Source organism: Pseudorasbora parva, chromosome 2 (genome assembly GCF_024679245.1).
Source record: "Pseudorasbora parva isolate DD20220531a chromosome 2, ASM2467924v1, whole genome shotgun sequence".
Classification (NCBI taxonomy): domain Eukaryota; kingdom Metazoa; phylum Chordata; class Actinopteri; order Cypriniformes; family Gobionidae; genus Pseudorasbora; species Pseudorasbora parva.
The window spans coordinates 42,997,711-43,018,893 of NC_090173.1; the positions used below are offsets into that span (position 1 = coordinate 42,997,711).

Consider the following 21,183-nt stretch of genomic DNA (forward strand, 5'->3'; position numbering starts at 1 on the left):
AATACATACGGGTGAGGGGTTCGAATGCCGGTCGTCATGTTGCCCCTCCATCTTGAAAGTACATTAGCCAAAGAGGGACATACCCGTAAATTCAAGCTTCGCCTTTCGCGTTTTAACACTCGATGGCACTCATGGACGAGGTTGAACTGGATGCCATGTTAATCTTGGACTAAATTGGCCACTGTAGGAGTTAAAACAAAATCGGAATTGAGAGGAACAGAAACTAATAATCACTGGTTGGTCATATACCTTTTCACCACTAGATGGGGGAAATTATCACACAGTGTAGCTTTAAATATTTTCACCACATAAAGCCATTGTGTCTATTCAGAAGACTTGAAGATTTCAGAAGATTTGGATTAGACCACTTGATTACTTTATTTTTTGCATCGTTTAAGTTTGAGAGTAATGGACTTTAAAATGGGTTTCATAAAGAATATCTTCATTTGTGTTTGGAAGTTAAACGAAAAACGACATTATGGTGAGAATTATGACAGAATTTACATTTGAGGTACATTTGTAAATTTGTGTCTGGGTAAATTATACCTTATAAATAGGCTTACTACAGCAAGTTGAGCCTTGGATAAAACAACTATATTGCAAATCATATTGTTTCCATCAACGATACATATAGTCACATTTTATTAATGCGATATAACAATTTATCATTACATCCCTATTAACGTTACTGCAGTGTGAAGCAGAGCAGGAGCGAGTGTTGTGGAGCTGAGCAAGGCTGCTGGAGTGATTGTTAATGAGATGAACAACACAAGCCTCACGAGCAGCGCGAAAAACTTTGATTATGCCATAGTCGCCGGCACCATGCTTTTCTGGTAATGAGTATGAGGTAACGCAGCTCTGTTTATCATATAACACATTTGAGTGAGTTTTAAATTATGTTATGACGTTACTCTGTGCGTTCACTCAGCGGCTGCTGTGACACTTGTTAACACTACAGTCGGAGTAAAGTGCATCAGCAGAATAAAACCAGAAACCGAGGGTTAAGAGATATGATGACATCGTTAGGCGACGCCCTCACACGTCCCGGTTCCTCGGTTAAAATAGCAATTTTCTCACGATTTACAAATAGTTGGAAACATTTGGGATATTGAAGGTTCTCAACTGAACAAAATATGTAGTATTGGCCTAGTGGTATTGGGATATCTTACTGCAAATGTTACATAATGCTATTTTACAAATCTAGACGCACCCTAGCGGCAGCAAATCTAATTTGCCATGAGTTTAGTCTAGCAACTCTAAATACACTTCTGAGCTGTAAAAACCAAACTCTGGTCAGGCCAAACACATTGTGTGTAGAGCCAGTGGGCGGGGCTTAACATAATGACGGCAGAGAAGGTTCCGAGAAGGTTGGTTGTAGCGCTATCCTATCGCGTGCAGAGGTAGTTTGAAAGACAACCGTTTATCCCGCCCCTCGGACTGAGCCCTGTCAATGGTGAGTTCCCAGAGCTAACTTCCTGATGTGGCTCTGGCTTGTCAGGCTAACTTAATGCAGTTTTAAGTGAACATTTGGGGAGCAGTTGGGGAAATGATGTCTAACATTATATTAGATCTGTGAATTAGGTCTTTATATTTATGTTAATGAAACAATAAAAGAAAAAAGGTAATCACTCACTGTTCTTAACTGAACTACATTTGTAGCTTTAATAATGATCAATTCATTTGTAATAAACACACTAAAGACTAAACATTGATTTTTTTTTTTTTGATTACCGTATTTTCCGGACTATAAGTCGCTCCGGAGTATAAGTCGCATCAGTCAAAAAATGCGTCCTGACGCGGAAAAAAACATATATAAGTCGCACTGGACTATAAGTCGCATTAGGGCAGAGCTGGATCCGCGCGCATGCGAGCACGCGAGCACCCGCGCGCGCATGCGAGCACCTGCTCGCGTGCACTCGCTCGTGCCCGCTTCACTGCATAACCCGAGCAGAAGAAAGAAAGTTTGAAGTGAGTGAGAAACTTGTAAGGGACTGGCGAAAAGCAGAGGTTACTTTAATTGTGATGAAGAAGAAAAAGAAATCTACTTGCGGACTGTAAGCAAGATGGCCAGAGCTGAAGGAACGAGTCCACAGAGGCTTGAACTCTCTGCCGGGAGAGGCTCTGCCGCGCGAGACGAACCCTGTGAGAATCGTCCTCCGCTGCATGTTTTACTACATGCTGTTTGTATTTTGCAGAATAAGATTTTCTTTATGGGGGCATTTTGTTTGTGTTCAGTCTTTCTAAGTTGTTGTCTATAAGTAAATATTAGGCTAGGAGCAGCATAGAGCGCATTCTCGCGGCTATATGTTTATTCTTGTCAGTCAGTATGAATTAAATTTGATATATAAGTCGCACCTGACTATAAGTCGCAGGACCAGCCAAACTATGAAAAAAAGTGCGACTTATAGTCCGGAAAATACGGTATTTGTTTTTCTTCCCTAAAAAGTTTAGATAAGTAAAACACTACAATATCTAAACAGCTCTGGGAGAGAAAAAAATTAAGAGACCACTGCAATTTTTTTCTTAAATCAGCATCTCTACAAGTATGGAAGCCTACAAGTATATTCTGGCTTTACTGGCATAGGGATACAGTGAGCGTCGGGTTGCTTCCATCCTTAAAATTTTAAAGACGGCGGTTCATAAGAACAAGGTCAGGCAGCAGACATTGGGGACAACAAAGTTACAGACTGGCAGAGGGCGAAAACGACTCTACACTGACTGGAATGACCACCAACTCATTCGAATGTCACTCAACAACCATAGGATGACCTCAGGTGACCTACAAAAAGAATGGCAAAAGGCAGCTGGGGTGAAGTTCACGGCGAGGACAGTTCGAAACAGGCTCCCAGTGGACAGGGCTGAAGTTGTGGAAAGCTAGAAAAAAGCCCTTCATCAATGAGAAGCAAAGAAGAGCCAGGCTGAGGTTTGCAAGAGACCATAAGGATTGGACTGTAGAGGACTGGAGTATGGTCATCTTCTCTGATGAGTCCAATTTTCAGCTTTGTCCAACACATGGTCTTCTGATGGTTAGACGGAGGCCTGGAGAGGCCTACAAGCCACAGTGTCTCACACCCACTGTGAAACTTGGTGGAGGATCGGTGATGATCCGGGAGTGCTTCAGCAATGCTTGAATTGGGCAGACTTGTCTTTGTGAAGGACGCATGAATTAAACCACGTACAAGGTTGTCCTACAGTCTAAAAAATGCTGGGTTAATAACAACCCAAGTTGGGTTGAAAATGGACAAACCCACACATTGAGTTGTTTGAAAAGGTCCATTCACTGGGTTCAAACAACCCAATTTCTGGGTTTGTCCATTTTCAACCCAACTTGGGTTGTTATTAACCCAGCGTGTTTAGAGTGTAGAAGAAAACATGCTTCCTTCTGCTCTGACAATGTTCCCCAACTCTGAGGACTAGTTTTTTTGCAGTGGTCACTTAATTTTTTCCAGAGCTGTATATATATACACACACATATATATATATATATATATATATATATATATATATATATATATATATATATATATATATATATATATATATATATATATATTAGGGATGCCACAATACTCAATATAATATTGAACCGTTAGGTACGCATTCATGGTTCAATATGCGCTGGTGAATTGTGTTTTTTTTTCGGTTTTGCATTTAATTATTTATTTCCATTTCCCCCCGTTTGAAATATTCCCATAGACAGTAAAAGAAATGGACAGAGCTATCCCATTGACTTCAACGGCGGAAAAATGAGGCCAATCAGAGGCACTCACTTCCTGATGGCTGAGCGAACTGCGCAGGCTCAGACTGAGCTTGAGGACGTAGATGTGATGTGAGCCTCCTGTCTGACAGCTGTAGGTCTTCTAGTAGTTGTGGAAAGTGAAATCTGAATCACATTGTTTAAATATTTTCTCCCATTGCTTTTGGTTCTCTATGGGCTTCTCCCCATTCTTCCCCCTTGACTTTATCAGACTTTATGTCTCCACGTCCCCCCGACTGCCTCATAGACAGTAAAGATTGCCTGCGAGGGTCTCCTCAGGTCTATACGGTAATTTCTCAACTGTGCGACAGAGTCGCGTTGGTTATGACGCAATCGTTAGCCTATTTTTACAAAAACAGCTTCTGCGGGGCGATAGTGTAAGATACAAGGTAACGGAGCCTTTTATGCATTGTCGAGTTTCTTTAGAAATAAACAATGGACAAATTGAGTCTTTAAATGCCTCTGATGTAAAGTTATTCACTGTCAAAGACGCAAAAATGAATGGGAGTCAATGGGATGCTAACAGCAGGTGATGGCTTGGTTAGCAATGGTCTGATCAAGTCAAGGGAGAAGCATGGGGAGAAGCCCATAGTGAGCCAAAAGCAACGGGAGAAAATATTTAAACACCCTATGGGTGGAACGCTTTCCGAGCGCTAGATTACCCCCTTGAATATTCCTCTTTATTTATTCTGCTCTTTTTTTAATGGTTTGCCTGAGTCTATGCGCTGATTTGAGCAAATATCCAATCATATGCACTAAAGTTAAGGGTGTTTACCCGCATTTACGTTTATACTCTACATTTATTCATTCAATTTCATACTTAAATGCTACTGTACATCTCTGAGCTGCCACTGTAAATCTTTATATATATTTATTTTATTTAATACAATACACTGGGAATGTGTATACATTTTTTTATGTAAAGTTTTAAGTTTAAGTAAGGGTTTTCAACTCTTTTAAGTAAAATAAAGAAAGAGTATTGCAATAAAAACCATTTTATCCTTAACCTTTTTCTGTTCCTGTCACCTAAGAATAGAAGAGCAAAAAAAAAACCCGAACCGAACCGGAAAACCGTGGTTAAAAACCAAAGTAAGGTTATGTATTGAACCATGGACTAACTGTATTGTTGCATCCCTAAAATATATATATATATATATATATATATATATATATATATATATATATATATATATATATATATATATATATATATATATATACAGTTTCTATTACTGTTTTTTATTGCATATTTCTTCTAATTTTTATTAACAAAGATGAAATAGATGAGATAGACCTAACAAGTGAAGTGAAGTGTAGTCCCGGATTTACTCCAAATGATTACAAACAATTAGTAAAATAGACCGTGTAAATTACTTGCGTGTCCATTTTCGTTACTCCTTTTCTCTTCTCCCTCTGTCTCACTTGCAATTTGAAGCCATCTGTTGAAGTGGGATTCTACAGCTTACTCGCTTGCTCTGTGATCCTGTTGTTTCTGTAATACAAGTAATACAACTAGTTAGTGCAGTTTAATGTCAAATTTATACATAGATGAATTTCAAATTATACATTATAATTATAATATTATAATTGGGAAAATACGTTGACCATACAGACCTGACTGCAGGTTGGTATACAGTGAGTGAAAGTGAAATCATGCTGGTCTATGCTTTTTTTTCAGCAGAAGACAATGTGATTTTCAGTTCGAAGGACTTCTTTGTAACGTTAGTGATGGGAAGATCAGATCATTTTACTGACTTGGATCTTTAAATCATTTAGCAATCACCTCAAGTAGCGCAAACTTTGATAACAACTTCATATTTAAAATAAATAATAAAATAATGATAATAAAAACTATACATATTGCAGGCAAAATATAAAATTATGAGAAACAGATGATTCATTTAGGTTATTCTGGTAACGTTAGGCCTTGTTCATACTTTTGTCACGTGAGAGCCGCATAGACTAACGTTAGTACAGCAATGAAACAGACAGATATTAATATTTTATCACCATTTATTTACCAGTTAGTAATTATCAAAAATCACGTGACAAATGTATGAAAGAGAGGTGAACTAACGATAATCAACTTGAATTGCTAACGTTATGTCACTTACAAAATCCTTCAGGCAATGGCAAAAGTTTTGAATTGACAAAATAACTAATGTTTGATAGCTAACAATTGTAGCTTTCATTAGCTAACGTTAACGTTTTAATATCACATAACATGCAGTAAGTTACTCCAACTGAATATAACGAAGCAATCCCTAAAACGAAGCAATATTTTTTTTTATTAAATCTTACCTTAACTTTCTTTGCCGTTTTCCACCGTCAAATCTCCAAACAATAATCCCCCTCTGCAGCTCCGTCTTTTGGGCGCCTTTTCCGCTGCTATTTTTTAAATTTAAAGGGCCGGAAATAGGAACTCGAACCAGTTGATTTGAAATATATATATATATATATATTATTATTGTTTTATATATATATATATATATATATATATATATATATATATATATATATATATATATATATATATATATATATATATATATATATATATATATATATATATATATTCTAGCAAGGGATAAAAAATGTTTTTTGTAATGAAAGCATAACAAAAAAAGGGTTGAAAAAAGTTGGCTTCAAAATAACAATAAAATGTTCTCATAGCAGGTTTTGCTGATTTGTCATTCATTTAGTCTACTCTTAAATGCATATCTCAATTAATATACTGACAGGTTATAGGACAGGACATATATGATACAGATAATATTCAATGTTTAAGTCAATATTTAGCAAAAATGAAAGACAAATTGAGTATTTTATTTATAATAATTTAGAATATCAGGGTCACGTGAAGCGGTTTATAATGACACTGCCTTACAGTTCCATACATTTACAGGTGAATGTGATTTCAACAAGACTGTTTCTGGATATTTATAACATTGTTAATCCTGCATTCCAATCAACAAATCATATTTCAGTGACAAGCTTAAAGTTTATGTCAAGTTTATGTTTAAATGCAGGGTTTGGTGCTAGTTATTTACCTATCATTTCCCTCTGGGTTAGGTTAGGGTTAGGGGGTTAGGACTATGTTTCATGACAGGAATTGTGTTCCAGGATAAATATATGCATATGTTGACCCAGGAATATGTCCTACTTAAAATCATGACAAAGATTTTCACATACAGCAACTCAAAATGTATCTCAGCCAAATATTCAAGTCAGGACCATTAAAAACAGTTCACAAATTTGACCTGTTGCAAACAATTCATAATCAGACACACACACACACACACGCACGCACGCACGCACGCACGCACGCACGCACGCACACACACACACACACACACACACACACATATTTTCAACCTTCTGTAGCTGTCTGTGTGTACACAGTATACACACAAACATGATTTTTATACTGTAAAAACTGTATATTGTATCACCCTACACTAAACCTACCCCTAAAACTTCTACCCTTCACAGAGAAATCTAAACTTTTTTTTTTTAAATTTCAAAAAGCATAATTTTTAATTTAGTTTTCTTCATAGAGACCAAAAACATCCCCACATGGACAAGGATTTCAAATATTGCCAGTTTTGTGTCCCCATAACATAGGGTTTACCTAGACCACACACACACACACATTGTTTTTTGTGTGAATTGTGGGGACTTTCCATAAGCGTAATGGATTTTACACTGTACATTCTATCCCCTTACACTGCCCCTACCACTAATCACAGGAAACATGCTGCAGTTTTACATTTTCAAAAAACATAGTATGTTTATGAATCCGTTTACATTGTGGGGACCGCTGGCTGGTGATCTCAGGTTTATATGACATTGTTTGGTCCCTACAATATAATATAAACAAGTACACACACACACACACACACACACATTGCCCCTAAACCTACCCATCACAGGAAACATTCTGCATTTTTATTTTCTCAACAAAAAAAAAAAACCCATCCTGTGTGATTTATAAGCATTTTGAAAAATGGTGTCATGGGTAATGTCCTCATATTTCACCCTCTCCCACATGTGTCATACCCATGTCATAATACACATTTAATCAGTGTCCTGATATTTAACAAAAACATGCCCACACACACACACCTCACACACACACAGACACACACACACAATTAAAGTTATGTACTTTTTTTATCACAAGGCAGGCCAATGCACAACTGATATAGTCTTTTTGTCCAGATTAAACTGTACAATTAAGAGTTGCATCCTATCAAACATAGCCCAATTTCGTTACAAAGTATTATGCCATATTTTCAAATGTGGGCATTTTTAGCTATACATCTAAATTAACTGTAATTATATTTATGGCATATTTTCCATGTCAACTAGCCTAGAAATCTAGACACACCCTAGCGGCAGCAAATCTAATCTGCCGCGAGTGTCGTCTAGCAATTCTCAATACCCTTCTGAGCTGTAAACTCCAAACTCTGGTCTGGCCAATCACATCTTTCGAATCAGCTTTGACCGCGACTCTGGAAGACTTGGAGTTAAGCTTTTCTCTGAGAAAAGAACAAAGAACGGCACTGAAGTCATTCTTAAGAAGGGATGATGTGTTCGGAGTTTAGCCGATCGGATACGGCGAATGTTTAATCTATCAACGAGCTCTGCTTCACCTTCGTTGCTCTGGTTGGTTGTAGCGCTATCCTATCGCGTGCAGAGGGAGTTTGACAGACAGCCATTTATCCGCCCCTCTGATTGAGCTGTCAATGATGAGTTTCCAGACCAAACATCTTGATGTGGGTCTGGCTTGTCAGGCTACATGTCAACTGTACTGTATATTTGGCAAACATGGCTGTAAATGTTATTAACTATTAACAGGCTTACACCCTGGTTAGCCAGTGTTGACTTTGCTGTACATTTACCAAATGTGGCCCAAATTTGGTGTAATGTATTCGGGCCATATTTGCTATGCCATGTGTGGCCCACTTTAGGTTCACATTCAGATTTGCCAGTGATTACTGTCCCTCACCTTTGCCAAAACTGCCCCAGATATGTTTTAACATAATTGGGCCTCATTTGCTGCACTATTTATGGGCCAGTTTAGGTTTACAGCCTGGTAGCCAGTGCTGACTTTGCCATATATTTGCCAAATGTGGCCTAAATTTGGTGTAATGTATTCTGGCCATATTGGCTATGCCATGTCTGGGCCACTTTAGGGTCACAATCAGATTTACTGTCCCTATTGGCCAAAACTGGCCCAGATATTTTTTTAATAAAACTGGGCCACATTTGCTGCATAATATGTGGGCCAGTTTAGGCTCACGCTCTGGTTAGCCAGTGCTGACTTTGGCATACTTTTGCCAAATGTGGCCCAAAGTTGGTGTATTATGTGCAGGCCATATTTGCTATGCCATGTATGGGCCACTTTAGGTTCATATTCAGATTCACGAGGGATTACTGTCCCTCACCTTTGCCAAAACTGGCCTGGATATGTTTTTAAGAAAACTGGACCATATTTGCTGCATTATATGTGGGCCAGTTTAGGTTCACACCCTGGTTAGCCAGTGCTGACTTTGCTGTACTTTTGCCAAATGTGGCCCAAATTTGGTGTAATGTATTTGGGCCATATTTGTATTGCCATGTGTGGCCCACTTTAGGTTCATATTCAGATTTGCAAGTGATTTCTGTCCCTCACCTTTGCCAAAACTGGCCCAGATATGTTTTAACATAATTGGGCCTCATTTGCAGCACTTAATGTGGGCCAGTTTAGGTTCAAGCCCTGGTTAGCCACTGGCCAGTGTTGCCATATATTTTCCAAATGTGGCCCAAATTTGGTGTAATGTATTCGGGCCATATTTGCTATACCATGTCTGGGCCACTTTAGGTTCAAATTCAGATTCACCAGTAATTACTGTCCCTCACCTTTGCCAAAACTGGCCCAGATATGTTTTAACATAATTGGGCCACATTTGCAGCACTTAATGTGGGCCAGTTTAGGTTTACACCCTGGTTAGCCAGTGTTGACTTTGCCATATATTTTCCAAATCTGGCCCAAATTTGGTGTAATGTATTCGGCCCATATTTGCTATGCCATGTGTGGGCCACCATAGGTTCACATTCAGATTTGTTAGTGATTACTGTCCCTCACCTTCTCCAAAACTGGCCCAGATATGTTTATAAGAAAACTGGGCCACATTTGCTGCATTATATGTGGGCCAGTTTAGGCTCACATCTTGGTTAGCCAGTGCTGATATTGCTGTACTTTTGCCAAATGTGGCCCAAATTTGGTGTAATGTATTCAGGCCATATTTGCTATGCCATGTGTGGCCCACTTTAGGTTCATATTCAGATTTGCGAGTGATTTCTATCCCTCACCTTTGTCAAAACTGGCCCAGATATTTTTTTAAGAAAACTGGGCCACATTTGATGCATTATATGTGGGCCAGTTTAGGCTCACGGTTAGCCAGTGCTGACTTTGCTGTACTTTTGCCAAATGTGGCCCAAATTTGGTGTAATGTATTCGGGCCATATTTGCTATGCCATGTGTGGCCCACTTTAGGTTCATATTCAGATTTGCGAGGGATTTCTATCCCTCACCTTTACCAAAACTGGCCCAGATATGTTTTAACATAATTGGGCCACATTTGCAGCACTTAATGTGGGCCAGTTTAGGCTCACATCCTGGTTAGCCAGTGCTGACTTTGCTGTACTTTTGCCAAATGTGGCCCAAATTTGATGTAATGTATTCGGGCCATATTTGCTATGCCATGTGTGGCCCACTTTAGGTTCATATTCAGATTTGCGAGTGATTGCTATCCCTCACCTTTGCCAAAACTGGCCCAGATATGTTTTAACATAATTGGGCCACATTTGCAGCACTTAATGTGGGCCAGTTTAGGTTCAAGCCCTGGTTGGCCAGTGTTGACTTTGCCATATATTTTCCAAATGTGGCCCAAACTGGGTGTAATGTATTCGGGCCATATTTGCTATGCCATGTCTGGGCCACTTTAGGTTCAAATTCAGATTTGCGAGTGATTTCTATCCCTCACCTTTGCCAAAACTGGCCCAGATATGTTTTAACATAATTGGGCCACATTTGCAGCACTTAATGTAGGCCAGTTTAGGTTCAAGCCCTGGTTGGCCAGTGTTGACTTTGCCATATATTTTCCAAATGTGGCCCAAATTTGGTGTAATGTATTCGGGCCATATTTGCTATGCCATGTCTGGGCCACTTTAAGTTCAAATTCAGATTCACCAGTAATTACTGTCCCTCACCTTTGCCAAAATTGGCCCAGATATGTTTTAACATAATTGGGCCACATTTGCAGCACTTAATGTGGGCCAGTTTAGGTTTACACCCTGGTTAGCCAGTGTTGACTTTGCCATATATTTTCCAAATCTGGCCCAAATTTGGTGTAATGTATTCGACCCATATTTGCTATGCCATGTCTGGGCCACCATAGGTTCACATTCAGATTTGTTAGTGATTACTGTCCCTCACCTTCTCCAAAACTGGCCCAGATATGTTTTTAAGAAAACTGGGCCACATTTGCTGCATTATATGTGGGCCAGTTTAGGCTCACATCCTGGTTAGCCAGTGCTGACTTTGCTGTACTTTTGCCAAATGTGGCCCAAATTTGGTGTAATGTATTCGGCCCATATTTGCTATGCCATGTGTGGCCCACTTTAGGTTCATATTCAGATTTGTGAGTGATTTCTATCCCTCACCTTTGCCAAAACTGGCCTAGATATGTTTTTAAGAAAACTGGGCCACATTTGCTGCATTATATGTGGGCCAGTTTAGGCTCACATTCTGGTTAGCCAGTATTGACTTTGCCATATATTTGCCAAATGTGGCCCAAATTTGCTGTGATGTATTCGGCCCATATTTGCTCTGCCATGTGTGGGCCACTTTAGGTTCACATTCAGATTGGTTAGTGATTACTGTCCCTCATCTTTGCCCAAACTGGCCCAGATATTTTTTAAGAAAACTGGTCCACATTTGTTGCATTATATGTGGGCCAGTTTAGGTTCACACCCTGGTTGGCCGGTGCTGACTTTGCCATAAATTTGCCAAATGTGGCCCAAATTTGGTGTAATGTGTTCGAGCCATATTTGCTATGCCATATGTGGCCCACTTTAGGTTCACATTCAGATTTGAAAGTGATTACTATCCCTCACCTTTGCCAAAACTGGCCCAGATAGGTTTTACCATAATCGGGCCTCATCTGCTGCACTCAATGTGGGCCAGTTTAGGTGTACACCCTGGTTAGCCAGTGCTGGCTTTGCCATATATTTGCCAAATGTGGCCCAAATTTGATGTAATGTATTCGGGCCATATTTGCTATACCATGTGTGGGCCACCTTAGGTTCACATTCAGATTTGTTCGTGATTACTGTCCCTCACCTTTGCCAAAACTGGCCCAGATATGTTTTAACATAATTGGGCCTCATTTGCTGCACTTAATGTGGGCCAGTTTAGGTTCACTCCCTGGTTAGCCAGTGCTGACTTTGCCATACATTTTACAAATGTGGCCCAAATTTGCTGTGATGTATTCGGCCCATATTTGCTCTGCCATGTGTGGGCCACAATAGGTTCACATTCAGATTCGTCAGTGATCAATGTCCCTCATCTTTGCCAAAACTGGGCCAGGTGTTTTTTACTTAATTGGGCCACATTTGCTGCATTATATGTGGGCCAGTTTAGGTTTACACCCTGGTTAGCCAGTGCTGACTTTGCCATACATTTGCCAAATGTGGCCCAAATTTTGTATAATGTATCCAGGCCATATTTGCAAATTCCATGTGTGGCCCACTTTAGGTTCATATTCAGATTCGCCAGTGATTACTGTCCCTCACCTTTGCCAAAAATGGCCCAGATATGTTTTAACATAATTGGGCCTTATTTGCTGCACTATGTGTGGGCCAGTTTAGGCTCACACCCTGGTTAGCCAGTGCTGACTTTGCCATATATTTGCCAAATGTGGCCCAAATTTGATGTAAAGTATCCGGGCCTTATATTCTTTGCCAAGTGTGGGCCACTTTAGGTTCACATTCAGATTTGCCAGTGATTACTGTCCCTCATATGTGCCAAAACTGGCCCAGATATGTTATAACATAACTGGGCCACATTTGCTGCAACATATGCGGGCCATATTTGGTTTACACCCAGATTAGTCATTGTCGGTTTTGCCAGATTTTTCCCATAGGTGGCCCACATTTGGTTTGTGATATTTGGGCCATATTCATTAATTATCATATGGGCCACTTTAGGCTCATATTCAGATTACACATTGCCATGAGTGCCGCATCTTTGCCTAAAAAGGCCCACATGTGATTTAAAATATTTGGGCCATATTTGCCATTTTACTTGTGGGCCACATCAGGCTCACATACAGTTTATCCGGGCCATAAGAAGGCCTGCAGTGCCGCATCATTGCCTGAAGTGGCCCACATCCGCTTGCTATCTGGGGTGTGACCGATTTCCCTTTCCCAAATAATTATAATAAAAAGTCCCAAAAATGACCACTTATTCATGCTCATGTCATTCCACTTGACATAAGACTTCTTCTGTGTAATAATAATAATAATAATAATAATAATAATAGATTTTATTTATAATGGACTTTTCATTCCGAAGTATCTCAAAGTGCTATAATGGAAAAGGGGAAAAAAATAAAATGAAAAAATAAAATAAAAATATAGAATAATAAAAACAATCAACACATAAAAGTCTTTCTGAACAGAAAAGTCTTCAGTTCAGCTTTAAACTGGTCCAGGCTCTGTCCTGCTCTCAGCTCACTGGGGATGTGGTTCCAAAGCCGCGGTGCAGCCGAGCAGAAAGTTCAATCTCCCATGGTACGAAGCCTGGTGATGGGGTCTTGAAGAAGCAGGTGGCCTGATGATCTAAAGGCTGCAGGTTGAGGATTTCAAAGTGATGAGTTCCTGTATATATGGTGGTGCATGTCCGGTGATGCATTTACAGTATGTGTGAGCAGGAGGATTTTGTAGTCGATCCGGGATGAAAACGGGAGCCAGTGTAGGATGGTGGTTATGTGATAATATTTACGGAGTCTGGCAGCGTTGTTCTGGATGTATTGTAGCTTTTGGATATTTCTGCCAGAACTCCCACTGACTAGTCCGTATCCACGCTGATCTTTTCATACAATGAATGGGAACCAGTTTATTTATTTATTTATTTTCATCATGAATCTTTTCTGTTCCACAACTCTCCAGAATTCCTTAATCAGAGACCGGACAATGCTGAATTACTCCTGCAGGAAGTGCCAAAGCTGGATAAAGTGAAGGAATTCAGTCAGGAATGAGTACAGGTAAGAAGTTGTCATGTATGGCTCCACCAGTACAGTGATATCAGTTGTGAGATTGTTAGGGGTGATCTAATTATGTGCGAGTAAAGGGGCGGAAGAAATCGTTTCAGCTGCCCCCTCAGCCACCATGATGCCACCAGACCTGATGATACTCACTGTTGTTGGCAGACACTCACATTGTAGACTAAATATTTGGGCCCACTGCTTTACAAGGATGGGCTTTCACTTGAATAAGCTAAGGACTATAATTACTGTCATTTTTTTTTTTTTTTTTTTTTGCTTATTTTCTTGTTAATCAATTTCTAATTTTCATTCAAATGGCTTTGGCTTAGCCTGCTTTAATTAATTCATTGGTTTTTATTGTCAATTTTTTTGTTGTCTTATGCCTGGTACACATTTTACAATTTTGGTCATCCCGATGAAAGATGACAAATCGTGGTGATTTCTGTGGTCGTGGCTCCTAAACGGTGGTCCTACAGTGAGAGAGGTTCAAAGACAGCCGTTGTCACGGTCCATAGATAGCCTGCAATCATTTTCTGACAGTTTCAGAAATTTAGCATTATCACCTCACAGCGTGTTTGCTGCTACAACCTACTGACTAGCCAATAAAAATGCAAACATGAAATGACATATTGATCAACATGACATCGCACTCAAATTTAAAACTACCTGCCTCAATCTGTTTTTCCTCACCATGACTGGGTCAATTTTCAATCCACATAAAAACCACAACTGCCAACACAGCACATATAGATGATGTTTTATTCTAACTAACTAACCTGCAATTCTATAGGTGTCATCATTGTACAGTCTACATACATGTCGAACCCACGTTTATTAGAACCATGTCGTATACAGTGTGATTTGTAATGCTCTCATAGGATTGCTGAAATAGAAATCTGTTTCAGTGATTTTGGGTTTGCACCAGGATGATAGCAGTGTTATTTGAGTATTTGGTGCATATATGCTGTGGGATTGGCAAAGGTTTAGTTGTCACAATGAGCAAGAGAGGCTGATATGGAGCAGCTAAATCTCTAACCTCTCGGGAAGTACCCATTTAACAAAACAGAAAGAAACAGGAAAGAATGAACAGAAAAACTGGAAAAAAAATGCAACAGAACTTGTTATAAAACAAGAATCAACATTGGCTTGGCTTTTGGGAAATGGTGAGAGCTAAGGGATTTGAAATGTTGTAAAAGAAATGCAGAGATTGTGTTTTTATTACTCAACAGTTGTGTTTTTTAACCTTTAAATCTATTTCAGCTATAGTTGCCAAGGCAAAATGTTTTACTTGTTGTAACTTTTATATGACCGTGAATCTTTATCATTGGGGCCATTCCATTTTTCAGCATTAGATGAGCTACAAATACGAAGTTGAAATTGGCTTGTTTATAAATAAATAAAATCGTCAAAATGCAGGAAACAAATGAACACTTGAACAACTCTGTTGCTGCTCCCGAACAACCAACTGTTAGTCCCATTAACGCTGGGTTCTTTGGGAAGCTGTACAGGGCTGTCTTGCCCTGACAACCAAAAACACTTCTTTGGTGACATTGTTGATTTGGTCAAGTCCTGTGGCTGCAGGGCGTGCATTAGCTCTTTCGCTCTGGCCGCGCGCCCTTCCGGAAGTAGAGCCCGTACAAGGACATTACACTCTTGTTGACGTCACACAGACCCATACTCGGAAAAAAAAAAAACTTTCCGAAACTTGTTAGAAACCGGAAGGAGTATTTTCGGCACAGATATATTCCATCAAATGTTCAACTTATTTTAAACTTTGCCCCTATTTAGAATGGAAATCCAAGTCTTTAACAGTGTAAAAAGCTCAGTATGCATGAAATATCTTTTAAATGGCCTCACTGTGAACTGCAGTTTTGACGTTAAAAGATGTATCCCTACACTTTCAGAAGGCAAGAAACGATTTAGCAAATATTGCTGTCTTTGTCGCTTGAATTGAAAACACTACTTTTACTCCATTCAGGCTCCATTCAGACCACAATTTTCATTAAGATCAACGAGACCTCAACTCAATGATCAAGACATCAACTCAATGGCTCGATAGAAACTGTTAGACAAGGTCAGACTTAACCCTCTCACACCTACAAGCTAGATGCACTTTGAAAAAGCACTCTTTTCTTGAAGAGAAAAACATATTACAGAAAATAGCCAGTGATTTTTTTTTTAAATAGTACTATATTATTACTATTATATTTGTATCTACTTTGATATAATAATGGGAGAAAAAAGCATTAGTCTTTTTGAACTTTTGCTCAAAACAAGTTCATAACAGATTAACGGCCATCAGAAGCTGATATTTTTTTCCTTCTACTTGATGTGATTGCTGACTATGTCTTAGGCCTTTTAAAACATCTTTTGATATTTAAAAAATGATTGGTAAACGAGAAAGTTGATCTCCCTCACGCCATACTCCATTTGGAATGAATAGAAGTGCTGTGCTAATTATGCTAATGTTATACCTAGCCAGGGAGTTGGACAAGACACACAGATAAACAAGATGTCGGTAATCAGCATGTTTTGGAGTGATAATGATTCTGTTGACCCATCAGAGACCCAATTAAGAGTGAGCACACAGGACTCCCCTCAGTACCATCTTGTTTCATTTGCTCCTGCTGTTTGGTCTTCCAGCTTTCAATTAGGAGCTTCACTTTGAGACCAGCAGGGTCTCGCTCAGGCCTGTCCGTGTCAAGCCTTGATAATCCAGCTGTGCTCACTCAGCTCTGCCTTCTCTAATTTAATTCCAGGCCTTTCTCATACTTGTTTAAATTGATCAGAACATGAGCAAATCCCATATCGGCTTATGTCCACCAAGCATTTTTCTGCCCTGATCCTCACATCTTACTACAGTGTATGGAAGATACACTGGGCCAGTGAGTTTATACACCCACATAGTTTTGTTTAACGTCAGAGTGAAAGAAGAGTGCAAAACAACAACAAACAAAACCAAAATTTGCAAAACAACCAAATTCTTTTGAAACTATGGGATTTATTATACCCACTATGCTCCTAAATAGTGACTTCTATAACTGAGATTTTCAACAAACGATTAATGGTTGTGGGGGGAATTCAGTGAAACTTAATCAGGCCCTTTAACTGTTTACGGCCTCAAGCTGAGATCTGTGAAAGCCATTAAGGGAAGCGCTATTGGTGGTAGACGTATCAGAATTTCTTTACGTTGGGCGAGTGTTTCACCATCTTAGCGTGGGATAAGACGTGTGAAGTTGACAATAATTAGCAGTTTCTTTCTTCTTGGGCTAATTTTAGATAGATTCCACCCATAGTGTATTTGTCATTGCAATGTGTGTGTGTGTCTGTGGTGTGGGATATTTTTAAAAAAATTGTATCCCCACAATATCTAAGTTAAAATATCCCCACAAAGATGGCAAGCAATATCCAAAATCCTTGTCCTTGACAATTTTTGCTTCCTATGAGGAAAAAAGCTTTTTGAAAATGTAAAAATGATGAAAGTTTTCTGTGATGGGTAGGTTTGGTGTAAGGGGATAGAATATACAGTTTGTACAGTATAACACATCATTGTCTATGGAAAGTCCCAATAAAATATGAAAACACAGCGTCTGTGTGTGTGTGTTGTGTTTTTCTATATGGTGGAGACTTAAATTTGAATGCACACTGACCCATGGGCACTTGGGTCACCGTGGGGATTTAAATTGAGGTCCCAGTGAGGAAACAAGCTTAAACTGTGGTGGGAAGATTTATGGGTATAAAGTCCCATAAACTTTGCAGAGTTACAATGATGATGATGTGCGTGTGTGTGTGTGTGTGGGTGTGTGGGTGTTTGCAGGGCCATCACTAGATTGGGTGAAAGGTTTAATTTAGGGGGTCTTCACAATTTTAACCAGGGATTTTCTATAGGAGTAGCTGTATCAATGTATAACGTTACATATTATTACCAATTATATTAAAATTGTAAAAAAAAATAAAAAAATAAAAAAAATAAATAAATAATAATAATAATAATAATAATAATAATAATAATAATAATAATAATAATAATAATGTAAACCCCAAAAAGAGATTCTGCCAAGTCATTGTGGTTTATTTTGTTTTGTCGTTCAGGCTATCTGTCTGAAACTATTTGAGCTCCCTTTTTTTCTACAGTACATGAAAGCTGATCTTTGAACCTGTTGATTTTTATAGTTGAAGAATTCTGTCTTATTTTTCCTTACATAACCAAAGACACCTGCTGAGAAAAGAACACCTCTATGCTGGTATTAATATTCATATTTGGCACTCTCCATAAGTGTTGGAATTTGATGTGAACAGGTAGCATTTAACTCCTTGTGAATATTCATAAGCACCTGCCTTATTGTGAGACCGGTCATTGGGATAATGCTACTCCATTTCCAGGTCAAAGGTCAACGTCAAACTCCAGTAATGCACTGAATTACATGCAATTTTCTCCTGTTATTTCCATTTTGCTAATGTGTAGAAATCAAGTCCTCGCGCAGCAGAACCCCCCCACAATAGTCTCTGTTTCTATTGGCAATGCTATAAAAACGATCCGTTCTCTTTGATCTCAGAAGCCAGCTGTTCAAAACGTCTCAAGGTTAGTTTTGTTCTTTTCCCTCATAAACAGATAATAAACAGCTTTATTTTCAGAAACAAATTAGGTTATTCGGTCCTTCATATTTTATTTGGAAGCTGCTATTCCTCGGTTCCAAATATTTCTCTCTCTCACCTATATTATTCACAGAAGCTGAAAGCTGTTTGAGTGGCAAATTAAATAGATTGTTTAAGCCATGACAGGCAGTGTTCTGACAGAAACCTCATTTAGGTTGCTGCTCTTTTGACAGGATTTTGACACACACTTGTTTTACCAGTGTAATCATGACTCACTGCACATTATCTGAGTTTAGAGTCCAAAATGTGATTACTATGCATCAGCCGTCAGAAAGTATTCAATTTTTAACACAATACATGAAACCAATTCTGGTCAAACAGACTTTTGTTTAAACTGTCTGCCACGGAGGCTTTGTTCACAAGGAATGGCACATTCGAGTTCCTTTGGGACATGCTGGCACTATTTTGCCTATTGGCAGAACGGCTCTATTGCTTCAGTGTATGTGTCAGCCATTGTTAGCTCTTCAATGCATTGCGTGTGCACTGAACATGGCAGAGATTTCATATGTCATCCACTGAGCAGATGTCTACCACAGATGTCCACAATGCATTCAAATACAGCAACTAAAGTCAAAGAATTCCAAAACCGTACAGAATCAGGCATAATAACCGTGTTAGGCTCCATGATCCTCTCAATAAACAGAATTATACACATATTTTACAGTGAGAGTGAATCCCTGCAAAGCCTGCCCGGGGTGACGCTATTGCAAATCTATACAAATCTGTCTTGAGTCAACCGTGACATCTGTGTACAGCAGCTACTTGAGATAAAGTCTGTAATTACTGTGACTCATGGTTTGATTTTAATTTAGGTTCTTTGATAAAAAGACAGTTCGGGGAAGAACAGGTGGGGAATTGCCTTAACAGAGTTGTAATTACCAAAGCGAGTAAATATTTGCAGGAAGTAAATATTTTCTGCTGTTGTGCTACTCCGCTAATCAGTTGCTTTGCAGTTGGAACTCACGCTATGTGTGCTATGGAATTCTGGGAATAGGTGTCTCACCATAATCAAATTGCTCCATTTATCCAAAAATGTAAATTCTGTTTGAGTGTAAGTGAATGGTGATCACTACGGCTTGGTCCCCCATTTGCTTTCATTCTGCTAAACGGACCCGTTCATTTGCAGAGAGCGAATCATACGAGTTTGTAACTATATGAGGGTTAATAAATTATGAATTATATGTGAACTGTTACTTTTAAAAAGAGAGTATAATTATTACACAAGTACTTTAAAAGAATATACTGATTTACAATTAAAAGTACACTATGTAGTATTTTTGCAGTAAAATATCCAAAAGTGTATCCAGTGTTATACATGTTGTTCAGTTGAGTACTTGCAATATCCTAAATGTTTCTAACTATTTGTAAATTGTGAGAAAATTTATATTTTTAACCAACGAGCCGGGACGTCTGAGGGAGTCGCCTGTCAATTGAGTCATATCTGCGTTCCCCTCGGTTTCCGGTTTTATTTGGCAGAAGCGCTTTACTCTTAGCAGTGTGAACAAATGTCACAGCAGCCGCTGAATAAACACACAGAGTAACGTCATAACATCATTTTAAACACACTTAAATGTATCTAATATGATAAACAGAGCTGCGTTACCTCATACTCATGAGCAGAAAAGTGGAAGCGCCGGCGCTTGTGTCCCGTCATAATAAAAGTCCTGCTGCTTGCGAGGCGTGTTGCTCAACAATCGCTCCAGCAGTCGTGCTCCGCTACACAACACTTGGTCCTCCTCTGCTTCATACAGTAGCGTTAATAACCGCATCCATGAACACAATTTCTGCCTAAGTCCTATTTTCCACAAACTGTGAGGTGAAACTTGGCATCATCAAACTACGCCTTTGTTTTGAATAGGCGCCCTCTAGCGGAGTTGCATTCACCTTTAAATGAAAATTTCAGATAAAACATATTAAATACATACACATATACATATAATATATAAATGTATACATATTTAATGATGTAATTTAGTACATGTAAAATATTTTAATTGTCAAATAACACACTAATGTTAAAATTATAATCAAGTACATTCCATCCGCTTTATGTTAGTCAACACATCGTTGTTGACAAATTGTACTTGATTAAAGAATGACAAAATATTATTAAAATATAATAAGTAAAATGTACTTTAAAGTAACACTTAAAACACAGCCTTAATACAAACGCTCATTTGTCCTCCTTTTAAAATCATCACTATTGTTTTCTTTATCCAATGGTATAATTCATTAATTTAATACATTAAAACATAGGCTAAGTTTAAAGGTGTACTTCAGCACTGGGAAGATGAATCTGTATTTAAACAGTAATAGTAGTAGAAATGTGAAATTATTTTTGAATTTGGTGCTTTCCAGACTGAGAAAAGACAGAAAATGTATTTTTGTCTCATGGGGATGAAAGACAACAACAACTCCCAGAATGCTTCGGTGCCCTGCGAGACCACTCCTAAAGCC

The 21,183-nt window shown here is 38.8% G+C and overlaps 1 long non-coding RNA gene across 1 annotated transcript in view; it reads left to right on the forward strand.

Annotated features, from left to right (window-relative positions):
- LOC137044478 (uncharacterized) overlaps positions 1-21,183 on the forward strand; it is a 379,696-nt gene that overhangs the window by 35,234 nt on the left and 323,279 nt on the right. Inside the window, exon 2 of the long non-coding RNA XR_010898610.1 lies at positions 13,976-14,070. This is a non-coding gene — a long non-coding RNA (uncharacterized lncRNA). The remainder of the gene's footprint in view (positions 1-13,975; positions 14,071-21,183) is intronic.